Source organism: Pteropus medius, unplaced genomic scaffold (genome assembly GCF_902729225.1).
Source record: "Pteropus medius unplaced genomic scaffold, Ma_sr-lr_union100, whole genome shotgun sequence".
In the NCBI taxonomy this organism is placed as follows: Eukaryota; Metazoa; Chordata; class Mammalia; order Chiroptera; family Pteropodidae; genus Pteropus; species Pteropus medius.
The window spans coordinates 18,449,997-18,462,288 of NW_024344378.1; the positions used below are offsets into that span (position 1 = coordinate 18,449,997).

Here is a 12,292-nt window from a genome sequence, read left to right on the forward strand (position 1 = left end):
CTTCCTTGTGGTTAGGTTGGGGTATGAGACTAATTCTGGTCAAAGGGCTGTAAAAAGCGATACATGTTCTCCACACTTTATCTTCCTGGGAGATATGAGCTGAGTTGGCAGACCCCACAATGTAGAGGCAGATTGGATCCCTGAGTCATCATTAGGCATGGTGCTTCCCTATGGAGTCTCCGGGCCTGCAGAGGACTTTTTGTAAGTAGGAAATAAACCTCTATGTGTTAGGCCCTGGAGATTGGGGTTTGGTTTGATATTACTGTAGCATAGTCTAGAGTCACCCTGATGAGGACAGTCACTAGCCAACAGTATGAGCTTGGGCAAGTAACAGTGTCTTCAGTCCTCATCTTCTTCTGAAACATAAGACTTGTCCCAGACTCAAAGATTACCCTGTAAGATTCTCTGATCCCTAATTGACTGTGTCCTGTTTTCATCATCATCATCATCATCATCATCATTATTATTATTTGTGCCTACAACACTTGATCTTCCTAGGTGATCTCCCATCCAAGTACTAACCAGGCCTGACCCTGCTTAGCTTCCGAGATCAGACATCAGGTTTATTCAGGGTGGCATGGCCGTAGACCATGGGCTGTGGCTCCACTGGGGTGCAAACCCAGGACTTTCTGCGTATAAAGCAGACGTGCTGACTGCTACACTATGGAACCACATTCCTGTTTACTTTTTCTGAGCAAAGTTTCCATCCATTTTTTTCCATTCTTACTGTTACTGAGGTATATTATTTCTCACTTGAGCCATTTCAAAAGCCTTCTAATTGCCCCCCACCTCCATGTCTCCAGGCTCATGCATGTCAGCCTTCTCACTTCCTCAGTATAGATTGTCACCTTCTGCCTCAGAAGCCCTCACTGGCTACCCACTGCCTGCTGAACAAAGTCCATGTGCTGTCTGACATTTGAGGTCTTTGGTAATCTATTGTTGGTTATTTGTGCAGAGCTCTCTCCTCCTTAGAGTATGGGCTTCTTGAGGTCCAGCACCATGACAGGTTCAGTTTATCCCCGTAATGCCTATTGAAGTAGGAAGTCAAGTATCTTCAAATTAGGAATGAAGCCCTAATAAAATTATAGAAACTGCCAAATGAATTGTAATGATGGTGTTTGCCAGTAGCATATGCCTACAGGCAACATGCAGAACATGTGTATATTAAAATGCAGACTATGCATATGTTAAAATCCAAGGTTGATTGAAGATTATCTGAAAGGGCATTGTGCAGTAAGGGAGGTAAGGGAGTTACAAAGATGTAAGGCAAGTTCCCTGCCTTCCAGGGTATGGATGTGTGTGTGTGCAGGAAGCAGTCTGCTTAGAACAGTAAAGGAGTCCTTAAAGTGGCTTCCTAGAGACAACAGCAAAAGGAAACTAACATTCGCATCTTATTTTCTAGTTCAAACAGCATTTTTCCAAGAATCCTATGAGGTGGCTATTAGCATTTTAATTCTGCTGATGAGAAAAAATATTGAGAGGTCATAGATTTACCCAATGTCACACATCCGGGCTTCCAACTCGACAGCTTATACTGTGTTCTCCACTGCACCAGTTGTCTCTCCAACAAATGCCTCAACTCCAGTACCATAAGCTCCCTCTCCCAGTTTAGAATACTGTTTAAAATCCTGTTTAAAATCATAAAGCTCAAAGGCCAAGGCTGGGATAATACAAAATGAATCTGGAGCATCTGGTATTTCCAGAAAGAAAGGAAGTGCTCAAAAACAAACAAACAAACAGACAATAAATAATTTTAAAACATGGGGCATGTTAAAAGGACATAAAGGCCAACCTGGAAGACTCCCAATAGCCATAGCTAGAACAAATTGAGCAGGAGAATAAATTATAATGGCAATGAATTTATGGCCCAAAGAATAAAATAAACATCTGTGAGTCCATACTGATATAATTAAAAGATTGCATAAATAAATAAACAAATAAGGAAGGAAGGAACAAATCTCTCTTATAGGAGAATTCCAATTAATGCATGCAAAAGGAATGAGAGAAACAGAAAATCACCATTAGGACACCAAAGTAATAATTGCTGCAGGCAAGATCTACTGAGGAAGCTAATATTAGTGAGCAAAACTTTAAGAAGAAACAGGATATTTACATAGCTTTAGTATACATCTCAAAATATTTATTAATTACCTTGTTTTAAACATATGTCCAAAACTGCATTGGAACTCCTCCCTCCAGAATGTAAAGCTTAATTCCCCTCCCTTTAAGTGTGGGTTAGATTTAGTGATATGCTTCTGGTGAATAGAGCAGGAGTTAGCAAAGAGCCCAACAGGAACTATATTAGTCTCTGTGAGCCATACGGTCTCTTTTATTAACAACTCTCCTCTACTATTTTAGCATAAAAGCAGCCATAGAAAATGTGTAGATGTATCCGACACTATTACACTTGAAACTGCTATAATATTGTATGTCAGCTGTAATTGAAAAATAAAAAAATAATTAAAATAATTTTAAAGACCACATACACACAAAAGAAAATACACAGATGAATGAGTGTGGCTGTGTACCAATAAAACTTTATTTATAAAAAGAGGGAGTAGGCTGGATTTGGACTTGCAGCCATAGTTTGCCGACCCCTGGAATAATGAATGGAAGGGAAAAAATACTAACTTTGCGGTGGAGAAACCTTGCAGACACCACCTTCACCAAGTGATGAAGGTTAACATTACCATAATAAGTTGTATCGAAGTGAGGTCAATTAAATGACAGAATAAGGAACTCCAAATTCCATCCTTTGATAATAGCAATGAAAAACGTAGCAAAAACTGTCAGAATCAACTTTCTCAGAACTCTGAACACTAAGCAAAAGCCTGCAACAACCAGGGAGATACTTTCAAAAAAAAAAAAAAAAGCCGGCTAAATCTTGGTAACAACAGTAAACTTTGTGGTGTTTTAAACTTACCCTGGTCACCGCTCCCCCCTTTCCCCAGATTGGAATTAGCCTTGAATAAAATAGCTGTATTCCCAGTATATGTACCAGTAACAAAGGGAACAGGATGGACCTCACGTGCAAGGAATTGTGGTTGTTTGTTTTAACCTACCTGGTGGCTTCCTAAAGGAATGGCTCAAAGGGTTTGCCTTTATCTTGTCTAACTTGGAACTTTCCACTCCTGGGGTAGCTAGCCAGGGAACATTTGATGCAAACATTTACAGGCAAATGTTTTAGTCGCTGTTGCCTGGAATAATGGGTAACAGTTGAGGTAAACAATAGACTAACATATTCCTGGGAAACTAGAAAGCCACTAACATGCCCAGGGTTATGCACATGCTCAGGAAATACCTAAGAAATCCCTGAATTCTCATTTCTGGCTGACCTTTAGGCTCTGCACATGCAGGAAGTGAAGGCTAAGGCAAACCCGTAAACCACTCGCCTGGTGGTTGAAGATATATGCCAAAACACACAGAGCCCATTGACAAAAACTGAAAGTATTTTTGGTTCCAGGCATTTAAGGAAACCTGAACTCAATCACTATCTTACTACTAAGCTAACAGAGGACACTTCAGTGGCCACATATAACCAAGAATACTGACTTTACAAAATCAGTTCAGAAAAGTTACTAAACAAGCAAACAGCAAAAACTACAACCAGCAGCAACAACAAATTCTAGGAAGAGGAGAAAGATCTGATTTCCAGAGTTACCACAAAAGAATATTTGAAATGTCCAGTTTTCAGCAAAAGTTGTAAGACATGCAAAGAAACAGCAAAAAAGTAGTCAATATAAACTGTCCATGAGGAAGCCCAGGTCCTAAACTTTTTAGACAAAGATTTAAATCAGTCTACGGCCATGCTATCATCAACAAGCCCAATCCCATCTGATCTCAGAAGCTAAGCAGGGTGGGGCCTGGTTAGTACTTGGATGGGAGACCACCTAGGAAGACCAAGGGCTGTAGGCATAAAAAATAAAAAAAATTAAAAAAAGGGATGGTAAACTGACAAGGTCCTTGCAATCTGTGAGATCAAGGGTTGCCTCGCCTAAAAAAAAAAAAAGATTTAAATTAGCTATTAAAATATGTTCAGAGAACTAAAGGAAACTATGTCCAAAGAACTAATAGAAATCATAAGAATGATGTCTCGCCAAATACTGAATATCGATAAGGAAATATAAAAAGAACCAAATAGAAATCCTTGAGTTACAAATAACTGAAGTGAAAAATTCACCAGAGTGGCTCAAGATTAGAGTTGATGAGGCAGAAGAACGACTCAGTGAACTTGAAGATAGGTCAATTGAGATGAGCAAGTCTGAGGAACAGAAAGAAAAAAGAATGAAGATAATGAAGAGAGATTAAGAGACTTTCTGGCATCCCAGGATGATTATTATTTTTTTTATACCTACAGTACCTGGTAATCCTAGGTGGTCTCCCATCCAAGTACTAACCAGACTCGACCCTGCTTAGCTTCTGAGATCAGACGAGATCGGGCGTGTTCAGGGTGGCATGGTGGTAGCATCCCAGGAATAGAGGGAGAGAAAAGAATAGAAAGAATATTTGAAGACATAATGGCCAAAAACTTGCCAAATTTAATTTAAAATATTAACCTGTACATTCAAGAAGCTCAACAAAATCCAAGAAGGATAATCCCAAAGAGATTTATACCAAGACACATTATAGTCAAACTGTTATAAGCCAAATAGAATCTTGAAAGCAGCAAGATAGAAACAACTCATCATCTACAGTGACATCTCACTGAGATGATTGACTGCTGATTTCTTATCAGAAACCATGAAGTCAGAAGGCAGTGGGATAACATATTCAAAGTCTTGAAAGAAAGAAACCTGTCAACCAAGAGTACTATATTCAGCAAAACAATTCCTCAAAGATGAACAGGAAAAGAGGAGACATTAAAACATTCTTAATTAAACAAAAACTAAATTCATCACTAGTAGTCCTGCCATATAAGAAATGCTAAAGAGAGCCCTTCAGACTGAAATGACAGTAGACAGTAATTCAAAACCACGTGAAGAAAAAAAGAATACCATTAAAGGTTATTCCATAGTAAATATAAAAGAGTATAAATGTATTTTTTTGTAACTCTTGTTTTTCTCCTATCTTATTTAAAAGGTAACTGCATAATCAGTAATAAATCTACACTGATGGGCACACAATGTATTAAAATGTAGTCTGTATAACAGTAATAGTACGAAGAGAAAGGGAGAGGGAACAGAGGTATGTGGGAGCAAAATTTTTGTATAATAGTAAATTAATTGGCATTAATCAGAACTAGACTGTTATTAGTTAAGATGTTAATTGTAATTTTACAGTCTAAGGACAATTATTAAGAAATTAATTAAAAATATATAGTAAAAAAAGACAAAGGAATTAAAATGGTACACTTAGAACATGTCTAATTAAAACAATAGAGAACAGTATGGAAAAATGGAGAAACAGAAAAGACATATGACATAAAAAAAACAGCAAAATAGCAGATGTAAATCCTACCTTATGACCAATTACTTTAAATGTTAATGGATTGAACATTCCAATTAAAGGACAGAGAGTGCAATAATGGATTTTTTAAAAAATCATCCAACTATACACTATCTACAAGAGACTCACTTTAGATTTAGAAACGCAAATAGATAGAAGGTAAAAGGATGAAAAAAGATATTCCATGCCAACAGTAACCAAAAGAGAGCTGGAGTGTCTAATATCAGAGAAAACAGACTTTAAGCCAAAATTGCTACAAGTGACAAAAAGGACATTATATAATGATAAAAAGTTTAATCCATTAAGAAGATATAAGTTATAAAGATATGTGCACCTAACAACAGAGCCCCAAAATAAAGCAAATATTATCCATTTTGGAAAGAAAAAGAGTTCAACAATAATAGTTGTAGACTTTAATACTCCACTTTCAGTAATGAGTAGAACAACTAGACAAGTGCACGTGTACTATTACCCAAGATAGGCCAAATATTAGGCCACAAAACAAGTCTCAATAAATTTTAAAAATTGAAATCATTTGAAGTATCTTCTCCAGCCACAATAGAATTAAGCTTGAAATCAATAGCAAAAGAGAATTTGGAAATCTTGCAAGTATGTGGAAATTAAACAACACGCTCCTAAGTAACCAAAAAATAAATCACAAAGGAAATTAGAAAATACTTTGAGATGAATGAAGAAAACACAATGCACCAAAACTTATGAGATGTAGTGAAAGTAGTTCTCAGAGGGAAATGAACACATACGTTAAAGAATGAGGTTCCCTCATACACTGTTGGTGGGATTGCAAATTGGTACAACCTCTATGGATAATAGTCTGGAGAGTCCTCAAAAAATTAAAAATGGATCTACCTTTTGACCCAGCAATTGCACATCTGGGTATTTATCCAAAGAAAACCGAAACACTAATTCGTAAAAATCTATGCACCCCTATGTTCATGGCAACGCTATTCATGATAGCCAAGATACGGAAGCAACTTAAATGCCCATCAACAGATGATTGGATAAAGAAGTTATGGTTCGTATATACAATGGAATATTACTCAGCCATAAAAAAATGAAATCCTACCAATTGCAATGACACAGATGGACCTAGAGGTTATTATGCTGAGTGAAATAAGTCAGAGAAAGGTAAATACCATATGATTTCACTTATATGTGGAATCTAAGGAACAAAAAGAACAAACTAATCGAAATAGCTTCACAAATATAGAGGACAATCTGGTGATGGCCAGAGGTGAGGGGACTCAGGGAGCTGAGAGAAAAGGGTGAAGAATTAAAGAAGTACAAATTAGTAGTTAATAGTTGGTCATGGGGATGGGGAGCACGGCATAGGGAATGCAATCAACAGTAATATAATGGCTATATGGGGAACCAGAGGGGTGATAGAGTAATCAGGGGGATCGTTTCATAAACTATATAAATGTTTAACCAATGTACTATATACTTGAAACTAATAATAAAATAAAATGCTAAAAAAATGAAGTTGACCCTATATTAGTTTATTAGGGTTGCCATAACAAATACTACAGACTGGATGGCTTATCCAATAGAAACTTATTTTCTTACAGTTCTCGAGGCTAGAAGTCTAAGATAAAGGGTTGGCAGAGTTGATTTCTTCTGAGGCCTCTCTCTTTGACTTGTAGATGGGTGTCTTCTCCCTCTCTTTTTCCACATGGTCTTTCCTCTGTGCATGCCTGCTGTGTCCTTATCTCCTCTTCTTACAAGGAGACTAGTCCTTTTGGATTAGGGCCCACAGCAATGACCTCATTTAACCTTAATTATCTCTGTAAAGACCCTATCTCCAAATACAGTCACATTCCGAGGTGACCTGGGGGTTAGGATTTCAACACATGAATTTTGGGAGCACATACGTCAGCACATGAGGGTGAACTTGGGAGCCCAGTGTGCGGCATCACAGAGATCCAGAGCAGTAAGCACCCTGCAGCATGGAGGGGCAGGGATATGTGGGGCCGTGCGTGGAGGGTTTTCATAAGCCACGCATATGGCAGTGCCAGAGGCAGCAGTTTCCTGAAATAGATTCTCTGGTGAATGGAAATGTGTCCAGTTCTCTGTCCTTAAAACAATATTGGCCCCTTTGGTTTAAGCAAGACTGGGAATGTTAGACCACTCAAGGAGAGAAAGGAATATTAAACTTTCTGCTAATCTGACATATGGGTGATCAAGCTGGTTTTCTTTTGAAGAACAGAAGTGATGAGACCTTATTTGTCCCCTAGGTTGATGATTCTAGTCATTTCAGGTCATGCTGGTTACATAAATCAAAACCGAGCTTCCGAGAAACAGTTGCTTCCTATCTTTTGTCATTATTTCATTCCCTGTTTCTTTGGAAAGCAGGACTATTATAGTAGAAAACAGGAATCCTCAAGTGAATAGAAGGGTCCTTATCCTTCAGAGGACTGTCTCTGTACCCCTTGCAAAATGGGATCATGCCCCCTTCCTGCTTTCCACAGATATGTGATTTTCTCATTTGAGACAATTTGCTTCCAGATTTTCCTTCCTTGTTGCATCTTCTCAGTCCCCAAAGGCGGACACATACTGAGTGTTCTGTAATGAATGTTTAGTGATCCATCATTTCTATTACTCAGAGAAATGTATTTTTAAGAAATTAATTAGGATGAATTATTCCTGCTCTAGGAGCTCATGATTAATGAGTTGGTACATTTAAAATGTTTCCTGGACATGCAGGCAATCAGACCTAATCCGAAGGCTTTTTTTTTCTTTCCTGATTCTTCATTCAGAACAAGGTCCCCCTCAACCTGACTCACTCACTCACTCTGTCATTAAAGTAGTTTCAGAGTAATAGGTAGATTATAGCTACTTCTTCAGAGATTCTCAGAATTAGGGCTTTTGTGATAATTAAAGAAATAAGTCTCAGACTGAGCTTTCTTCCAGCCTTTTGAAAAGAACAAAGGTTAATTTTTCCTTCTAATTTTTTGTTGTAATTCTTTATTCTGCTTTTTAAAAAATTAACTTTTATTTCATATTTTTCATGTTGTTATCCTCTTCAAATGTATTTAAAATTATTATTCACAATTTTTACTTTTAATAGCTGCATTAGAGCCCAAGTTGACATAATTTACTTAGTTATTCCTCAATAGCTAGACATTGAGGTTTCTTTGTTCTCCAATTTTTGCCGTTATAAGAAACATTGAAGTGATTTTCCCCCCATTTTTCCTTCTTTTCAATTATTTACTTAGGCAAATTCCCAGAAGCAGGGTCACTGTGTTAAAGTACACAGATATATGTTGCAAAATTGTTTTCTAAAATGATTGTGCCAATTTATCGCTTGGAATTTATAATTATATTTATTTTACTATACTGTCATAAACATAGAGCATTATAATTTTAAACTTTGCTAACTAGAATATATATGTGTGTGTGTATGTGTGTGTGTGTGTGTATATATATATATATGTATATATATATATAATCTCCAAATTTTAATTTTGAAATATCCCAAATCTTTAGAAAAGTTATACAGTGAACACCGGATACCTTTTCCTTGGATTGAATTGTTAATATTTTGCTATATTTGCTTTAACTCTTTATACAGATATGTATACATATACACACCTTTTCCTAAACCATTTGAGTTAGTTCTAGGCATCATGACACTTCACTCCTAAATACTTGAGCAAGTCATTCCTAAGGACATGAGTGTTCTCCTACATAGCCATAACATAATTATCATCCTTGGGAAATTTAACATCGACACAATGCTACCTCTAATATATACCAGTATTCAAATTTCCCTGATTGTCCTTTATAGCTGTTTTTGTTTTTTGTTTTTGGATCATATATTATATTTGGTTGACAGATCTATTCCTTTTAATCTAGAAAAGTTTTCCAGTCTTTTTTTGGTATTTTTTACATTGATATTACCCACATTTTATACATGTGAAACCTAATGCTAAAATAAGCCAAGCGATGGCTCCAAATTCCAGAAACTGATGGAGCTGAGTTTTAATATAGCTCAGTCTTACTTTAAAGTTCATGCTTATTCAACATATCACGCCTTTTTAAAACTATGTTCGGGATAAACTGTAATCTCCTTCCAATAGATCCATCAGCATGAGGTAATGAAAAGATAGCAAATACAAGGCTTGTATGTTACCACTCACCATTCCTCACCCATGGCAGACATTACTAATCCAATCCACCACTTAACCCTCTAAGGCCCAGTGTTTTGAATTATTTTCCAAGTCACAGTTTCGAGCAGGTGTTAAGAACTGAAAGGAGTTGGCATGGGAGATAACATTTATTCTGTTGACTTTAATTGGGCCTACATAGACAGACCCACACTCTACCACTCGTTAGCTATATGACTTTGGCCAAGTCATTTAACCTTTCTGAGGCTTAGTTTTGTCATCTATAAATTGAGATAATATTTAATTTCCAATAGAGTTGCATTAGAATTATGAGGATTGAAGGTAGGTTTGTAAAAGTACCCAGTGCTGTACCTGCCCCATATTAGGCATTCAGAAATGGATAGCTTTTAAGGAGCCCCGTTGATGACTTCAGTTTATGCTCTGGAGACCGTAGGAAACATCGAGAAAATCAAGAAATTATATCAGAGAGAAAACTACGTACAGCATATAATCATATACAAACTGTGCTTCTGTACGAGTTAAAAAAAAGGAATGAGAGAGTCTGGCTGGCATGCTCCAGGGTGGCCTTCTGGAGAGGCGGGATTTGAGCGGATCTGAAAGAGATTTAGGGTTGGGATGAGCCACCGGTGGTGAAGTGGAGCAGCATAAGCAAAAGCAGTGAAAGTTAAGAGAACAGAAAGGAGACCGGCCCTTTGGGAACGGAGAGTGGAGCCTGGGGAATGTCTGGGGATAATGAGTGTCTTCAGGTGAGAAGGAAAAGCCCTTGGGGGCGGAAACCGTGGGTTTTCCCCGCTTTCCCAGCTCGCCCCTGATCTTCCCCAATCAGCCCCAAGAGCACCCGAGAGGCCAGAGGCGCTGCACGTTTCTTGGCTACCACCAGGGGGCAGTATGGCCCAACAGCTTGGAGCCTCTCAGTTCGTTTAGAACTTTTTCTGAGTTCTTATTATGTGCCAGAATCTGAGCTAGGAACTTAAAAGTATCTATCCACCAATGTAAGGGTCTAATATTTGTGGAGCACTTTGCATAGAGGTTGCAATGCACCTTTTTTTCTCGGTGATCTCATCTAATAAAACCGCAAACCATTGTGGTCTCCACGTATTAATCCCATCCCCATGGACTAACTGATGTTGAGAGTTTTAAGTGAATGACCGAAGTTCAAATGGACTGTTTGAGAAAATCTGATTTTGAACTCAGGGCTATAATCTCCATCCTGTGCCCTCCACTACAACCTAAATTAAAATATTTAGCATAATAATCAGTTATATTAATAATTATTAAAAAAACCAATGGCAGAATTTCAGCTTGAGAAGATGAAAAAGGTCTGGAGACAGATGATGGTAATGGCTGCACAACAATGTGAATGTGCTTAAAATGGTAGATTTTATGTTATGTATATGTTACCACTATTATAAAATGACAACTAGTATATACCATTCAATAATGATAGTTGTTATATATTAGTAGCTGTCTTTTTAAAGCACTTGTGAATGAATTAATTAATTAATTTAATTCTCACAAGCACCAACTGAGGTAAGTACTATTATTTTTCTTATTTAACAAATGATCTAATCACTCGGTCTGTCCTTACTATCCCTTCCCCTCCAGCAACTCCAGTAGAGGCTGTGATCTGCGCCTAGCTGATGCTTGGTTGACCAGCACTGTGAAGTGTGATGCTGTGGAAAGACCGCAGTCTTAGGAGCTGACTGACCTGGAGCTGATACGGGCTCTGCCGCTTTACCAACTGAATGTTCTTAGGCAAGTTACTTAATCTCTCTGAGCCTCAATTTTTTCCTTTGTAAAAGAAAAGTTAATAATAGTACCTACTTCATAGGGCCATTGAGATGAGCAAATAAAATAATGTAAATGTAAAATGCTTAGCATAGTGCCGGTCCCTAGTAAGCATTCAAAAATGATGGCTTTTATAATTTGCACATAATAGAGTGCTCAGAAAACAATAAATAAATGGATGAGTGTGTCTTGGGAACAACTAAAATAGCTCCTGGCCCTCCTGGGGGCGTTGGAGAAAGTATTCTGGCCCTCCTGGGGGCGTTGGAGAGAGTATTCTGCCCAATCAGCTTATTAGCTCATGGAATGATAGGATATGGTTTTTTGAGTTCAACTCCGTCATTTTACAAAAGAAGCTGAAGCCCAAGAAAGGGAGCAGTTTTGTGCAAGGTCACCCCTTTGTGTCAGTCAACCAGGAAGTTACCCTTAGAAGCACTCTGGTGTGGTGAGAGCCCCTCCCTGGGGCTCAGGCCTGGGTGGGATGTGAGCTTTACATTAGCCGGACTGGGGCCTCTACCATGAAAACAGGGTTATCATCAAGTCTCTTCCAGCCTCAGATCTGTTCTGAGAGGTGCTCATCTCTGCCCTTTTTCTGCAGAAAAGGCAGTCAAGAGGATCATGAAAGTGAAATCAGCAGTTTATCTTCTAGGTCAAGGAGTAATGAGGGGCAGGAGGAGGAGCCCTGGGCACCTAGCCCTAGCATACCTTTGGTTAATATTTATTCTTTTCCTTTCTCGGGCTGGAAATCAAGAGGAAGCCAAGGAGCAGCTTGTGAAACCAGATCCCAGGGGTTCAGAGAAGCTTGTTCCTGTGAGAGATGACTCAGCACCGGCCTCGGAACTACAGGGTGCGTCCGCCAGCCCGGATTCTGCATAGGCCCGTGCTACTATGTGGGCCACTGTGGCTGTAACTGTTCA

The 12,292-nt window shown here is 38.3% G+C and overlaps 3 pseudogenes; 1 reads left to right on the plus strand and 2 right to left on the minus strand.

Moving 5' to 3' along the window:
* Positions 1–473: 473 nt before the first annotated feature.
* Positions 474–589, minus strand: LOC120610168 (uncharacterized; annotated as a pseudogene).
* Positions 590–3,796: 3,207 nt separating this feature from the next.
* On the plus strand, positions 3,797–3,915 carry LOC120610119 (uncharacterized; annotated as a pseudogene).
* A 433-nt stretch (positions 3,916–4,348) lies between these two features.
* On the minus strand, positions 4,349–4,467 carry LOC120610160 (uncharacterized; annotated as a pseudogene).
* Between the last annotated feature and the right edge of the window lie 7,825 nt (positions 4,468–12,292).